The following is a 15,677-nucleotide window of genomic DNA, read 5'->3' on the forward strand; positions in this document are numbered from 1 at the left end:
AGACCTCGCACTGGTCTGCAATCTCCTTACCTGGATGTTGGAGTAGTCCTTGGACTGGCTTCACCTGATGCTGAACTCGGCAGAGTCGCGCCCAAAACAATCTTCCTGAGTGTTTTTTTTTATTTTTCAACCTTCTGAGCTTTGTGTTCTTGTTAGTCTCCCTACCCTCTTCGAGCTCATCTTTCGTCTTCTATATGCCGGTAAGGTTGAAGTCCTGTTGTTGGTTTCCATGCTAACCCTGGACCACTTCTGCAAACTCCCCTAAAATAGATCTCTGCTAGAAATCCCGCCATGGTCGTCCACTGCAGCTCCTTTATCTCCAGATATTTCCTGACTGCCCACTTTTCAAGCCCTTCTCTTTAGTCCCCACATGGAACCCTAAACCTTCGCCTGCCCCGCTCATATAGGGATTCCTCTGTGGAACTCTCTCTCTCCCACCAGGATCCTCTGTTCCTCTCCGTCTCTTCTACCCACCCCTGCACAGGGCTACAGAACATCTCTACAGAAGCCACCTTAATCACACAATCTATCACTGTACTGCTTTGATTCTGCATGTGGGTCAAGAAAATCTCCAGAAACATGACAAAGATCTCGTCCTTGCTTTTTACATATGGTAGGATTTTCTTGAGGCCACAACCTTCAGTCTGCTTTTAAGCAGTTGTTTGAGGCCTTCGTTTCAAATCAGGAAAACATAAATTGCTTCATCTGGGGAGGGGAGAGTATCCGTTCTTGATCAAAAGCTACCCTGTAGAGTCTCCCCTCACAACAGTCCACTTTCTTTCAAGAAAAATATGTGACATTCAGGGTAGTGTGGACTTCGGAAGCTGCTGACAGCAGTTGTGAAATTATGCTTCGATGGCAATATTAAAGGGTTTAGTTAAAAAAACAAAAAAAAACATTACCAGTGTGTAAGAAAAAACAGATATATTGAGATGACATCTGTTGTGAATTTGGACATTATGAATAAACTGAGATGAATTCATAATCTGTGTCGAAATCTTTTTGAAGGTGCTCTGTTGTTGCTCTTTTGTTTCCTATTTCCTTCTAAATAGCTCGGTTCTGTGCGTCTTTTGACATCATCTTCAGAAATGCTGAATCAATGAAATAGCTATTTTTTCTCTTCTTCAAGCGGCCCTTTAAAAAACAAAAAACAATAGCGTTTTGTGAAACACTGCAGTGAAAAAAACAAAATACACCTCAATTCCCAGGAACGTTCTTACGTAATTTAAAAAAAGAAAAGAAAAAAAAATAGAAGGCTTTTATAGTATCCTGAAATCTTTGAACCCGCGACATAAAAACAAAACAAAAACAACGATGTATTATGTTAGGTGTTGCGCTTATTTCCATTTCTCTGGCGAGAAAACGGTTTCGATGATGTAATTAGAGGTTTTAATGACTAGCAGCAAAATTTCCAACCGTGCACGTTTTAGAAATGCCACATTTCTGGGGTGCGTATGCAGGTGCGCATGCGTCCTTCGGTCAGCGAGAAGAGGAACTCGCTCTTAAAGAGAGAGAGAGAGAGAGAGAGAGAGAGAGAGGGGAAGAGGTTTACAGTTAACCGGTATTTGCGGCCAGCGTCGTTCACATCAGAGACTCAGAGGGGAGTGGGCCAGCAAGAGGCTTGCGTGGATAAGCGTTTCCTCTCCGTGCCATCGCCGCATCACTGCTTCTGCCACACGCGCGGTCCCTTGTTGTTTTTTTTTGTTGTTGTTTTTTTTTTCCACCAAGGTGGACCGTGAACTTGGTCGCAACATCAGCCGCTGCGGATCGGCGTGGATTGGGTCGCATCTGTCCGGCAGCTTTTTCTGGTAAGTGGGGCCGATTTTGAAGCGCCCCGAGTCGGGCAGGGAGGAGCCCTCTCTTTCTGTCTCTCTCTGTGTGCTCGGGGAGTGCTGGATCTTGTAGTGAGCGATAAAGCAAAGATGATCTTCTACTGATCAGAACTTGAGAGTTGCATGTTTTGTGCCTCGCTGTGATAAACGGACTGCATGCGTGCTGGAATGAGCGGTGGAGTTTTGCACACTAAAATGACTTATCCTTGAACGCACCCACAAGGCATTCACGGCAACCTGATTTGTTCAAATTTCCTCTTTTTTTTTCAATAGACATTGAAATGTTTTTGTTCCCTCTTAATTGTTGCTACGCTGTGAACGTCATTTATATAATTGCCTGTCCGAACGAATCTACCTAGTATGTTCTTCTATATATGAGCAACTCAGCCAGGAATGTAATTTAAAAAAAAAAATCAGACTCTGTTCATATAGCTCCAGTTAATTAGGCATTAGCTCTCAGATGGAAATTCACAACAATGAGGCTCAATGTGTAAATATTGCTAAAATAAAACAAGTCTTCAGTGTCACCTGAGTAACATTTTCTTCCCCACCCGTTTTAACAAGAGGCAGGATGTGTGATTCAGGCTGCTTCCTTGTTCAAGGGCACCACTGCAATAACAGGCACTAAGAGGAGGAAGGACGCACGTGGCTTTTAGATGAAGTAGCTTTTTAAAATCCGATCCATTCCAAGGATGTCTAATTAGAAATGTAACTCAGACTGATGTCTCTCTGCTGTAAACCAGTCTTGCAATAATGGCCTCCTAAGTGATCTTATTCCTCCCCCCTCTACCGGGACTTGTGCCAACAATCTTTAAAGCCGAATATAAGTTGGATTGTTTATTTGACAGGAGGACAGCTCAACATGCCAATGTTACAAAGTTTGATACAAAATGTGAGTGAACCCTTGGTGGAAATGGGGTTATTGACATCTTGTGGACATAGGGTTACTGACATCCGCTGCCCCAGCAGAGCATGCCAAAACTCAGACTAGAAGATAACCCTGGTGGAAAAGTGGTTTTTGTCGGAGCTTGTTCCCTAAGGTATTTAGGAACCGATCCAAAGATTTACAACTCGATACCCATGCTCTGAAAAACTGATCAAATGTTGACACTGCAAAAATATATACCTTTTTTGAAGAAAGTTTTTTCTTTTTCTTTCTTTCTAATAATGTTCTGAAATGTATAGCAACAGTGTGACGGTATTTCCATTGAAATGAGCAGAAAGTTCAGCAAAAAACTAGAGACTTAAAAACGAGTGCAGCCAAACAACAGACAAGATGACGCTTGCTAGAAGTGTTAACATTGCCGAAAGTATGTACCTCAGGTTTAGTTGAACAAGTTATTGGAAAAACTGTTTTCTTGACGCAGTTGGAGATAATCCGGTCCATGCAAACGTCTTCAGCTACAGCCCAGGTTAGCGTTTTTTTTTTTTTTTTTGTTTTGTTTCTGGTAATTTAACATATTTTCTTCGGCTGTCTGATGGGATGATCGGGGTGGTTTATAAACTGTTTCTGGACAACTCCCCAGCTCTGCGTGCTGGATGTTCAAAAACATAAATATGAATACGATTACCTCACTTGTAATGTTAAGAAGTGAAACACGTATAATGTGCTCCTTCATGGTATATTTTTAGCCTTGCTAATTCCTTTTATTGGAAAAAAAAAACAGTAAATGTCTTACTGTTCTCTTTACCCCATCACCATTTTGTATCTTTTTGGTTGTTTCACCCGTAAAAGTTGTCTTCCTCTGGACATTTCATAACACAATTGCATCTATTTGTACCTGATTGAGCCATAGTGAGGCTATTAAGGCGGCACCATCTAACCATGGCTTAGAGTATTATCTCTGCTGGCATGCAACCATTCATTTTTGTGCCTTTTTTAATCTGATGCGTTTCTTTTGAAAAGCGTGGCATTTCAGACTGTTTGACATTTTTTGACTGATAAGAATTAGTCCTCATTGCTTTGTTTTCTTTAAAAAGGGGATGTTCATGTTGGTGGGGGCATTTGGAAAAGAAAGACTTTGTTTCTCAGACGTTGCGTTATTGCAACTTGCAGCAAAATCGGCTGAATCACATGATCTGCCCCGGGCGACAGTGACTCATTCCTGCCTGAATCAATTAATGTGGCTTGAAAAATCTGGCCTGAAAATGTTCATCTTAGGAATATGTAATGCTGTCCCGCTTTGCATTCCATTAGGCAGCCACTGGTGTTCGTGAGTCGCTCAGAGGGTTTTTAGACATTTCTTCAAAACAAATTACACTCATTTAATTGGATTGATTTATGCCCCGGAATCCGGCCGAATGATTTTAGCTTGAGACGAGGGCCGCTGATGTTGAAGAGCACAGTGTTATCAGTTCGTCTCCTTTGACCTTTACACTGAAGATTTCTAATAGTAATTACAGATATAGACAGATCAAAGCTCAATGGACACATTAGATCTATTGCACTCTCCAAAGATTGAGGAAGATGCAAATGATGAGATAGGAAAAACAAACACGACCTGCGATCGAACCTTCTTGACATACTTACAAGTCAACAGAGTTGACTTTTGGTTTGATTTACCAATACAATATCTTTATACATTTAGGTTTTGCAATAGCTAAGTAGCTCTTTGATTTTTTTTTTTTTTTTTTTTTTTTCAAAACGTATTGCTCAACCTTCTAAATCAAAACACACCTAGAACCAAATTTACCCTGCCTTTTTTTTGTTTGTTAGCAACCATTTGCAGAGCAGCCCACAAGAAGAGATAATGTCTGAGATAAATTGCATGCCAATGTGTTACAGTTGTGTTACAGCAAATCCCAAGGACGGTTATACTTTTCTGGGCATGTTTGAGTGTGCAGTGCTAAACCGCCAGAAAAAGAGTTAGCAAATTGTAACACTAACAACTTGTAAACTTGAGTGACTTTTCTCTCATGCAGATGCAACAAAGATCAGTTTAAGTTTCAAAGCAGTGACTGGAATTGACTTACTGAGTCTCTAAAAGTGTTTTTCCCAGTTTCAACAAGATACACTCACACAGAGTCACATTTTATTGGACTAGATAGCTGCCTCTGAGAGCCCCGCGTCTGCTTGCTGAGTCACTGTAAAGGGTTTGGATGTTTTATTAGTGTTTTTTCAAATTTCCACTTCTGATGCTTAAAATCAAAACTTCATGAGATCATGTTAATTGTTCAACATTTGAAATCCCTGAGCCTGGTGATAACTAGTCGGTTTTGATTTACTAGTACCCTATAAGATAAGGGTTTTCAAAACATGTTAAAAGCTAGTACATGTGACATATTAAATTTAAAACAATTACATCTTGAGTTGGGGAAAAATAATCCTGTTGCACTCAGAGAACATTACCTTGACCAGAAGGTAGCCATTTGTAAAGTCTTCCCTTAAAATGACAAAATACTTATTCAAATTTAGGATATCATATTAAAAGAAACACAAATCAATATTCTATTGTGCTTTAACAATATTTGGAAAACGAACTGAATTGAAAATAAATGTAAGAAAATATATAAAAATATAATTTTTTTTTTTTTTTTTTTTTCTTTTTTTTTTCTTCTTCTTCATATTTGACCTGCAGATCACCAGTCAGAGCAAAACAAGGGTAATTTGGACGGTTTTGATCTGTGACTGACTGGCTGTTAAATCTCTTGAAGAATAGCTTTTAGATTTAAAGTAATAAAATAAAAATAAAACTCAATCAAACCAGTCAAACATGTTTATTTAATATACACAATTAGAAGTTCCAATAAAACCAGATTCACCTTTGGTATTTAAAATATTTATATTCTGCTGGATATCAGGAAGAGCAGTGGTCTAAATTCTAAGACCTAGACTCTAGGTCCCAGAGTTTACTAGAACGATGTTTGTTTATTCAGCACACCCAGTTGACACAAAGTCTTCACCTTTCTGTAACTAGGTTCAAAGTATGCGATATTAAAGGATATATATATATATATATATATATATATATATATATATATATATATATATATATATATATATATATATATATATATATATATATATATATATATATATATATATATATATATATATATATATATATCGCGGTGCTCAAAATGTCAGGGGTGGTCACCAGATTAAGTGTATTTGACTGGATTAAAATCAGGGATTATAAATCCTCTAGGTATTTAGATTTCTATTCTGAAACAATGCACATGGGTTTTTTATTATTCTGTGTGTCTGTGGTTTAATGGTAGCAGCTGGCAGATGAAAAAAGGTTTTAGCAGAGAAGGTCTCTCACTGAAGGTCGTAATTTATGTTAATCCTAAGTGTTTTGCCAGAAGTTCGCTTCCTTTAGAGTCAGTCTAATAAATTACACAAAAATCTTGTCTGGATGGTATGTTCTGTATGGAAACTGAATGAGGGCCCCTCTGCCCTTGCTCAGTAACTGCTGGGACAGTTTCTCACAATAATTCATATTCCTGACATACAGTGCCTTGCAAGAATATTCACAACGCTTACATTTTTCAACTTCTCGCCACATTACTACCTCAAACTTTTTTTATTCGGACTGCAATTGACCAACACAAAGTAAGGCAGAACTCTCAAGTCAATGAAAAAGGCTATACAGCTTTAAAGAGAAAATGTGACGTGGCATTCGTTTGTTTTAAAAATGATTACCTCCAGAAGTCACCTAATAACTATAGGTATTTACCTCCCCTTTAATTGTTCTTCCATCTAGAAAATGGGAATAGTATGGCATACATGCAAACCTCCTAACACATGGTTGTAAACTTAAACTGATTGGTCAGGCAAGGATACCATTAGTTAGAGAAGCAGCCAAGATGCCTGTGGTAACTGGAGGAGCAGTAGTGATCCACAGCTCAGGTGCGAGACCATCTAAACTGAATAACTATTAGTGGTGAACTTGAAGAATCTCATCAGTTTGCTACTAGCCATGCAGGAGGCACAGCAGACCTCTGGAAATAGGTGCTGTTGTCAGATTAGATGAAAATGACTTCAGGGCCTACATATTGCGCATGGTGTGTAGCAGAACACAAATAACCTGGAACACATCATGGCCACTGTGAAAGATGGGGGTGAGAGCATCATACTGTGGGAATGGCATATTAACACCGGGAAGGCAAACTTGCAGAAATAATTGGAAGACGGGTGAAGCTAAACCCATCGCAATCCTTTCAGAAAATCAAAAGGCTGGGGCGTAGGTTCAACTTCCAGCTGGACAGAAAAAGGATGATTTTGATCAGTGGTGTCCAAATTCCACACTCAAGGGCCAGCGTCCTGCAAGTTTTAGAAGTTAATCTGTTTTTAACACACCTGGATCAAATCATATCTGCACAGCTAAGCGGCGTGCTAAGGAGGTAATTCAGTTATGTAAATTAGTAGTGTTTGATCCAAAACAAAAGACCTGTGTGGCACTGATGCTTGAGGACAGGTGCTGGAAACTCCTGCATATTCATGTTTTGAAATGACCTAGAGTCTTATGGAGGACCAAGTCTTCCAGATCTAAAAATAAATACAGAAATAAATAAATGCTCAATAAATAAATAAGCACACAATTAATTGCCACCAAATTAATAAATGTAGGTAGAAATTAAAAATCTACAGTGAGACATAAATGTATATATCTCTTTTAATTAGCTTATTCTTTTATTCGCCTTTGTAATAATTACCTTATTTATTTATTGTGTGTTATAATCTTCAACTTTATTTATTAATTACTTATATTTTTTAAGTATTTATTTTTGTGCATGTTATAATATTTTTGTCTGTTTTATTCTTCCTTTGTATTTTTTTTACCCTATATATTTCTGTGATGCTATTTATTTCTGCCTGTCGTTTTTACATTTCTGCCTGTCCTTTTTACATTTCTGTATGCATTTCTGCCTCATTATGCAAATGAGGAGGGGCTGTGTCTTAAGGGCTCAACTTCTTCCCATTGGTTGGTTAGCATTTTACTGCATCGGTCAAATCTACATGGCTTTTCCCCGCACTAAAGCTTAAGTAATGTCAAACTCAGTAGGCAGACGTTCAGTGTCCGACCTCTTAAGGGAAGCTGCTAATAGACTGGAAGAATTAGAACGCTGTACATTTGGGATTTGAATGTTTTTCTGAGGTTTCAGATTCGGTTTTTCCAGATCAGTAACTCATCGGCGGATGATTTCTTCTACAAAACAGACACCTCTCCGCAACCACCGCAAGGCAGACACTGAGCTACAACCATAGTTTCCTCAAAACGAGTCTCCCATCGCGCTGGGAGAATTACATTGGACCCTATGCAGAGCTCGCTTGATAAGAAAATACTGTAGTTGATTATAAAAGGCACAATATGAATTATCAGATTCACATCCAGGCAATAAAAAGCACTACATATTATCATTATTCTATCCATGTTGGTCTAATTTGTGAAGGAGGCGGAGTTTCATCAAGCCGATCCAACATTTCCCCCTCAGCTGCAACACTTGGGGTTCACGCTGCGTCTTTACGCATGATCCAGCACCGCAGTGAAGTTGGTTTGAATTTGGATATTGGACATTACAGCTCCGCGCAGTCAGCGGGATCTAGCTCATGGTTAATCCGGTTGAGGGACTCCGATTTCGGCCAGCGTCTCTCAGCTGCTCCCTCCTCCCACACGCGGTGGTGCAGTTAGAGACCGTCAAAAAACTTTTGAACCAAGCTCTCTTGAGAAATAAAAATCAATAAATGTATTATCTTGTGACCAGCTAAGATAAAGTAATATAAATTGATGCCAATAGATAAAAATCTGTAAGGCACACTTGTTTTATTAATTTTTAAGCTATTTTCAATTTTCAAGACAAAAATTTGGACTTTTCTTCAATAGCTTCCAGGTCATGTGACCCACTCACTCAAATTCTTTGTGAAATTGTTCTACTACTTCAGCCAACTATTGTCTTTGAATAAATCTTAAAAATTGAAAATAGCTTAAAATGGAATAAAAACAAGGGTGCCTTACAGATGTTATTTAGTGGCATGATTTTATATTAGTTTTGTCATAGGTGGTCACAAAATACGGAATTTATTGATTTTTGTTTCTCAAGAGTGCTTGATTCAAAGGTTTTTTTGGCGGTCCCTAAATGCACCACGCGTGTGGGAGGAGGGAGCAGCTGAGAGACGCTGGCCGAAATCGGAGCCCCTCAACCGGATCAACCATGAGCTAGACTTTTATAATCAACTACAGTATTTTCTTATCAAGCGAGCTCTGCATAGGGTCTAATGTAATTCACCCAGCGCGATGGGAGACTCGTTTTGAGGAAACTATGGTTGTAGCTCACTGTCTGCCTTGCTGTGGTTGCGGAGAGGTGTCTGTTTTGTAGAAGAAATCATCCGCCGATGACTGATCTGGAAAAACCGAATCTGAAACCTCAGAAAAACATTCAGATCCCAAATGTACAGCGTTCTAATTCTTCCAGTCTATTAGCAGCTTTCCTTAAGAGGTTGGACACTGAACGTCTGCCTGCTGAGTTTGACATTACTTAAGCTTTAGTGCGGGGAAAAGCCATGTAGATTTGACCGATGCAATAAAATGCTAACCAACCAATGGGAAGAAGTTGAGCCCTTAAGACACAGCCCCTCCTCATTTGCATAATGAGGCAGAAATGCATACAGAAATGTAAAAAGGACAGGCAGAAATGTAAAAACGACAGGCAGAAATAAATAGCATCACAGAAATATATAGGGTAAAAAAATACAAAGGAAGAATAAAACAGACAAAAATATTATAACATGCACAAAAATAAATACTTAAAAAATATAAGTAATTAATAAATAAAGTTGAAGATTATAACGCACAATAAATAAATAAGATAATTATTACAAAGGCGAATAAAAGAATAAGCTAATTAAAAGAGATATATACATTTATATCTCACTGTATAATTTAATTTCTACCTACATTTATTAATTTGGTGGCAATTAATTGTATGCTTATTTATTTATTGAGCATTTATTTATTTCTGTATTTATTTTTAGATATGGAAGACTTGGTCCTCCATAGAGTCTAGACTTAAAAGGAATCAAGAATCACTGACAGTACTCGACACGTGATGCTTTAATACACTCGCGGTACAATCTGAGTAAGCAATTTTGCAAAGAATAATAGGCAAACATTCTCTGTCTAAATGTGTAAAGCTGAGAGGACTTGCAGCTGCCTTAAGCCCCATTTACACCAAGTTACCCTTTTTTTTTTTTTTTTTTTTTTTTTTTTTTTTTTTTTTAACCGATCCATGCCGAGTTTCGGGCCGAGCTTGGATCAGTTAACCGTGCTGAGCTTGGTTCTTATGACCATTTGCACATCACGCTAGCATTTTAAGCTTAAGCAGATTTAATACATTTGTTATATTTGACTGATGAAATCACACACACACAAAATAACATAAGCAATACCTTTATTGTCCTACAATAGCGAAATTCAGGCCTGATAGTGGCAAAAACACAGACAGTTATACATTAGACTGGTAATGAATAGAGATGGGTACCTTTCACATTTGAGCCGATATGGTACTGGTACCTGGGAATCGATACAGGTACTTAACGGTACCTATTTTCTGTACTTTTGTGTGTTTTTATGTTGTAATAAATGTTAATTTATTAATGAAACCACATTTTTTTTTTATTTAACATTTATTTCTCAACATATGTTTGGATCTACGAATGAACCTTATTAAAATTTTTATGAATTTTAATACACTGCCTTAATCTACAGCCCATAAAACTAGATTTTACCAAAACAACAGTATCAGAGGCACACAGAGTGAACAAGGTGAATATGGGATTGAAGCTGTTTGTGACTAAAACAGTTTCAGAGAAGAATTTTTGTTTTATATAAAAATATAATTTTTCCCGCTTTTTAAATTAGGGTGGGATACATTTGCAACGAGGGAACCGAGAGGCTCTCCTCTCGTTGCTCTTACTACATGCAGGCTTGAAGACGAGACTGCAGCAGGTGCCTGTCTGTGAAACGGGGCTTGGAGAAGTGTGAAGATGCCCACAGCAGCACTCGCTGCTCTCGCAAGACAGTAACTCCAGGACAATCATTACTTTCATGGGAAGTCGCCAATAACAAGCAAGTCGCTAGATTTTTCGCTAGTCACTTTTTGGAAGAAAAAAAAAAATAAGGTCACTGGATAGGTCTGAAAAGTCACTGAATTGGCAGCAGTGACCAGGTGCTTCCTCAGATTAGAAGTATTCCTGCCGCTGGTCTTGCACTTTACCTCACAGATATTGCAGGGAGCGGAATCTGCAACGTTCCCTTTCACCTTGTTTGATAAGCAATTAATTAGCCTCGTCAAGTCTTATCCTTTTCTGAGAAATTGGGGAGGAAATTGCCTTAACCAATGAATTACTTGTAAGAAATATACCATGGAATGCCTTTGACAAGATTACTTCTACTCCACTATTTTGTGGTTGCTGCATGACTCATCTTTAATTACTACAGTGTGTGTCAGTTTTTTTTAAAGTGGTCTGTCTACATTGCTGTCTTGGTCTAGACTTGGATGTACAGAACTGATTTAAGTATGTCTTTTGTGAAGGGCTTCTCTGACTGGACTAAATATTTCTCTCTGTTAGTGTGGGAAATCTTCAGCAACAGTCTGCCATCGAGGGTCCCTTGCGGCTGTATAATGCTCACTCCGTTGTGAGTGGGGCAGTAGGGTGGGAAGGTGTGAACGAGACTCTGTGTGTGTGTGTGTGTGTGTGTGTGTGTGTGTGTGTGTGTGTGTGTGTTTTAAAAAACATTTTTTACTTGTCAGGTTTGGGTCCGAACCGCTCCCTCTCCCAAGAGGCCAGGCCCTACTTCGCAGGGCCTGGCCCCCTGGGGCTCGGTTGGGGCACCCGCCATGAACGGGGCGCCCCCGGGGCCTCGTGTCCCTGAGGCCCATGGCTGGTTCCACTTCAGCGTAGCTGGCTGCCGGCTTTGCGGCGGCTGGGGGATTTCCTTGGGGCCGTCTTTCCTCTTCCCTTGGTGGGTGGGCAGATTTCCTGTGTTGGCCTCTCTTGGGCACCCTTGCTTTGGGGGTCCATTTGGGCGTCTGGGGTTTTGGGCCCCCCTGTGCCTGCCTCGGTGCTCTGGGGGGACGGGTCTTTGGCTCTTCACAACCACTATTGAGCATTTTTCTTTTGGATAAACTTTACATACACAAGTACACTCTCACAAACACCTACAGGTGCTGGGTTCCAGGTACTTAGAGATTCACTTCTATACAGAAAGCCCATATTTTTTAAGTTCAGCTACTACATTATACATGTCAGATTAAATAATAATACATGTAAATCAGCAATGGTATCAAGGTGTTACTTTATTGTATCTGTTATACTACTGTATATCCGTTGGTTGTGCTGTTCTTTTTACATCTCTCTTTGCAGGTGATGAAGCAGACTGAAGACGTTTTATCATTCTCTCCCTTTTATCTCCTCTTTCTTTCACCTTTTCTCTATCTTCTTGTTCTTCCTTTCCTCTCCTACTTTCCCGTAGTAGTGTCCACATAATTTGAAATACTCCCTGCATGAATCATAATAAAACTATGTACATGCATAAATCAAGCGGAACACTATGGCAAAAGCAGAACTGCTTCACTTGTGAAAGTAAAATCTGTTGAGCTATTTTTGGCATTAAGACAACAATTCTTATTGCCACATTGCTAGACAGGACACTGGGGGGAAAAAAACAATAATGCCCCTCCTTGTTCCGGTCTGGTTTCCTTCAAACGCTATCCTTGAACACTGGATCACAAGCACTCAGCTATTGTGCTGCTGTGCTCCTGTTATCATTTCCGGGGTTGATGTGGCTTTATGTTCAGGACAGTGAGATAATTACAACTGGAATCAATTGTTAGTACTTTAGAGAGGACTTTAAAAAAACAGATGAGGATTAAAAAAATTACATGGCTTAATTCGGAAACTGTTATCACTATTTACATTAAGTTAATTATATTATTAAGGAACTATTACATATTATGCTTATAAAATTCCACATTTGTGAACTACATATTATTTCACAATTGTGTTTTTTAATTTTCTTATTTCAATAATTTAAGGGATTGTCCATCTATTGTCCATACTCTCTTGTCCTTGCGTGATTTTGAGGGACTGGCACCTATCTCCACCTGTCATTGGGTGATAGGCAGGGTACACTGTGGACAGGTTGCCAGCTCTTTAAAGGGCATAAGGGATATTTCTGATTCATTTGAAGTGGGATTCTGTGGAGTTGTAATTGGCAGTTGGGAATTTCATCAGCAGGTGATGAAGTATCGCAGTTTACAGAAACAGCTCATTGGAGACTTCAGCAAAGTACTTGTTAAATATGCCCGACTAGGCCAGAAACTAAATTTAACGTACGATTTTAAAATGTCTTGAACCTCAAAAGTTTTATGCCTTTCTTTTATATTTTATTTTATCCTTTCTGTTACAATGTAATTAAATTTTAGCCCAAACTTACTAATATATATATATATATATATATATATATATATATATATATATATATATATATATATATATATATATATATATATATATATATATATATATATATATATATATATATATATAAAATACATCGTACTGGATAATAGGAATGTATTTATAAACATTTACATTGCATATCTTTGGTATCAGGCAGAGGTGGGACCAAGTCATTACTTCCTAAGTCCCAAGTACCGTATTTCTCGGACTAGTAAATCACACCAGACTATAACTCACATTTATTTAGAAATGAATTTCACACAGTCTAAGACTAAAAACTGACATTTAATCTGGTAAGGCAACTTAATCAGTTTACACAGGTTCATCCAAAATTGGCTGAATAAGAGAAAGACTGGTAGATGTCAGCTAATCTGCACGGGATGTCTCCCCTCACCACAGAGAACTTCAATAAGCTTCAAAACAAAATAGCTGTTATAGAAATAAAAATCCACCGACTTGAATTGAATGTGAAGGTAAATGCCGAATATGGGAATTACATGACTCTTCCCATGATTCCAGTGGTGACAGCCACTTTAGCGACTCAGCCAACAAACAGATCACGGATGGAAATGTGAATAGCCCCACCTGTAGCCCTGACTGGAACTCTCTAGGCACGAGGCCAACAGATTAAGGAAGAATTCCTTACCTAGATAAGGAGGGCTGGCTGACATTGCAAAGAAGTTTCCACACTACCCCCGGGAAAAAGACCGCAGTAGCGGTCTTGTCTAGCAACAATGATATGAGTGAACCAGCTGGAAATGTTGGAATTCCACTAAAAAACAGATATCTTTCACTTCAGCATGACACCCAGGAATCATTGTTCTAAACCAGGGGTGTCAAACTAATTTTGGTTGAGGGGCCGCATTCAGCTTAATCTGATCTCAAGAGGGCCACACGAGTTAACTCATCGCAAGAATAAATAGAACTAATAAATGTGGACTTGTTGATTTTTATATTAAGTTAATTTCACTTTTACACAATATATTATGAATAACCTCAGCGTTTTTAAGAAAAGTATGTGCAATTTCAACAATACTTTTACTCAGTTAAACATTTACTTGTGCATTATGCATAAGAACTGATCACAGTGATTATACAATGTTGAAAAACATTTATTCACATTTTTTGGAACTTAAAAACACTGTCCTGCATGACAAAATACATCAAACAGATAAAAATTAAGAAATGATTTGAATTTTTCCACACCTGAAGCTTAATCTGCTAATTAAAACACAGCACCCCTCGTGGACAATATAGGAACGGCATATTTTCAATTAAACAAAGTACATGTTTTTTTAATAATTGTTTTATCATTATTTTCCTTTTTATCTTGTCCACTTGTGAAAGTCAAATCTGATGAGCTCTTTGTGGCACATTGCCAGACAGGACACTGAAAAAAAAAAAATATATATATATTTTTTTATGATGATAATGCATTTAGCCACAGGGCCGGACTAAATTGTTCGGCGGGCCGCATCCGGCCCGCGGGGCGTATGTTTGACACCCCTGTTCTAAACGGTCTATTGAATAACTTCTATTCCAAAGTTTCAGACATCATTAACTGCATTGCTCTAATTAAAATGAAGGTAGTTTTTTTTTTTTTTTTCTGGGAGGAAGAAATCTCTGTGGAGACATGCTCCACCAGTTAGAAGTGAAAAATGGAAAAAATGTTGAAAGACTACCCGGTTCACCATAACATTTATAAAAAGAGACTGTACATATACAATGCAACAGAAAAATGCAAGTGAATCTTTCTTCTGTGAGATCATCAGCAAAACTATTAACAATGCTGGGGGCTTATTTGCCATGGTAACGATTAAATTCAATTTTTCAGTTCAATTTTATCTATCTCAGAGAATAGACTTTAAAATCCTTCTGTTAGTCTATAAATCCCTAAATGGCTTAGCACCTAAATACATCACAGACTTGTTATCAGTGTATAAACCATCCAGACCACTAAGGTCTTCTGGCTCCAGTCTACTCGGCATACCTAGAACCAGAACCAAACACGGAGAAGCAGCATTTAGTTCCTATGCTCCACTTATCTGGAACAAACTTCCAGTAAATTGTAAAGGTGCGGAAAGCCTGAGTTCCTTTAAATCAATATTAAAACACATTTGTTTAGGATTGCTTTCAACTGTTCTAGTTAACTGAATCACCACTTTTTTGTTCTATTTTCTATCTACATTTTATTCCTACTTGCTTTTATTCTGTTTTGATTTGCTATATTTTAATCATGTAAAGCACTTTGCATTGTCCCTGTACTGAATTGTGCTATATAAATAAATTTGCCTTGCCTTGCCTTGCCTATATAGCACTAATTCATGAAACATGTCATCTCAAGGCACTTTACAAAGACAAATTCAGATTGGTCAAAAATG

At 38.3% G+C, this 15,677-nt stretch overlaps 1 protein-coding gene across 1 annotated transcript in view; it reads left to right on the forward strand.

The window, feature by feature from the left end:
* Positions 1-1,526: 1,526 nt before the first annotated feature.
* LOC105929159 (CMP-N-acetylneuraminate-beta-galactosamide-alpha-2,3-sialyltransferase 4) overlaps positions 1,527-15,677 on the forward strand; it is a gene marked incomplete at its 3' end in the record, with an annotated part of 30,647 nt that continues 16,496 nt past the window's right edge. Inside the window, 1 exon segment of the mRNA XM_036150166.1 lies at positions 1,527-1,808.

The sequence above is a fragment of the Fundulus heteroclitus genome, chromosome 18 (assembly GCF_011125445.2).
Source record: "Fundulus heteroclitus isolate FHET01 chromosome 18, MU-UCD_Fhet_4.1, whole genome shotgun sequence".
In the NCBI taxonomy this organism is placed as follows: Eukaryota; Metazoa; Chordata; class Actinopteri; order Cyprinodontiformes; family Fundulidae; genus Fundulus; species Fundulus heteroclitus.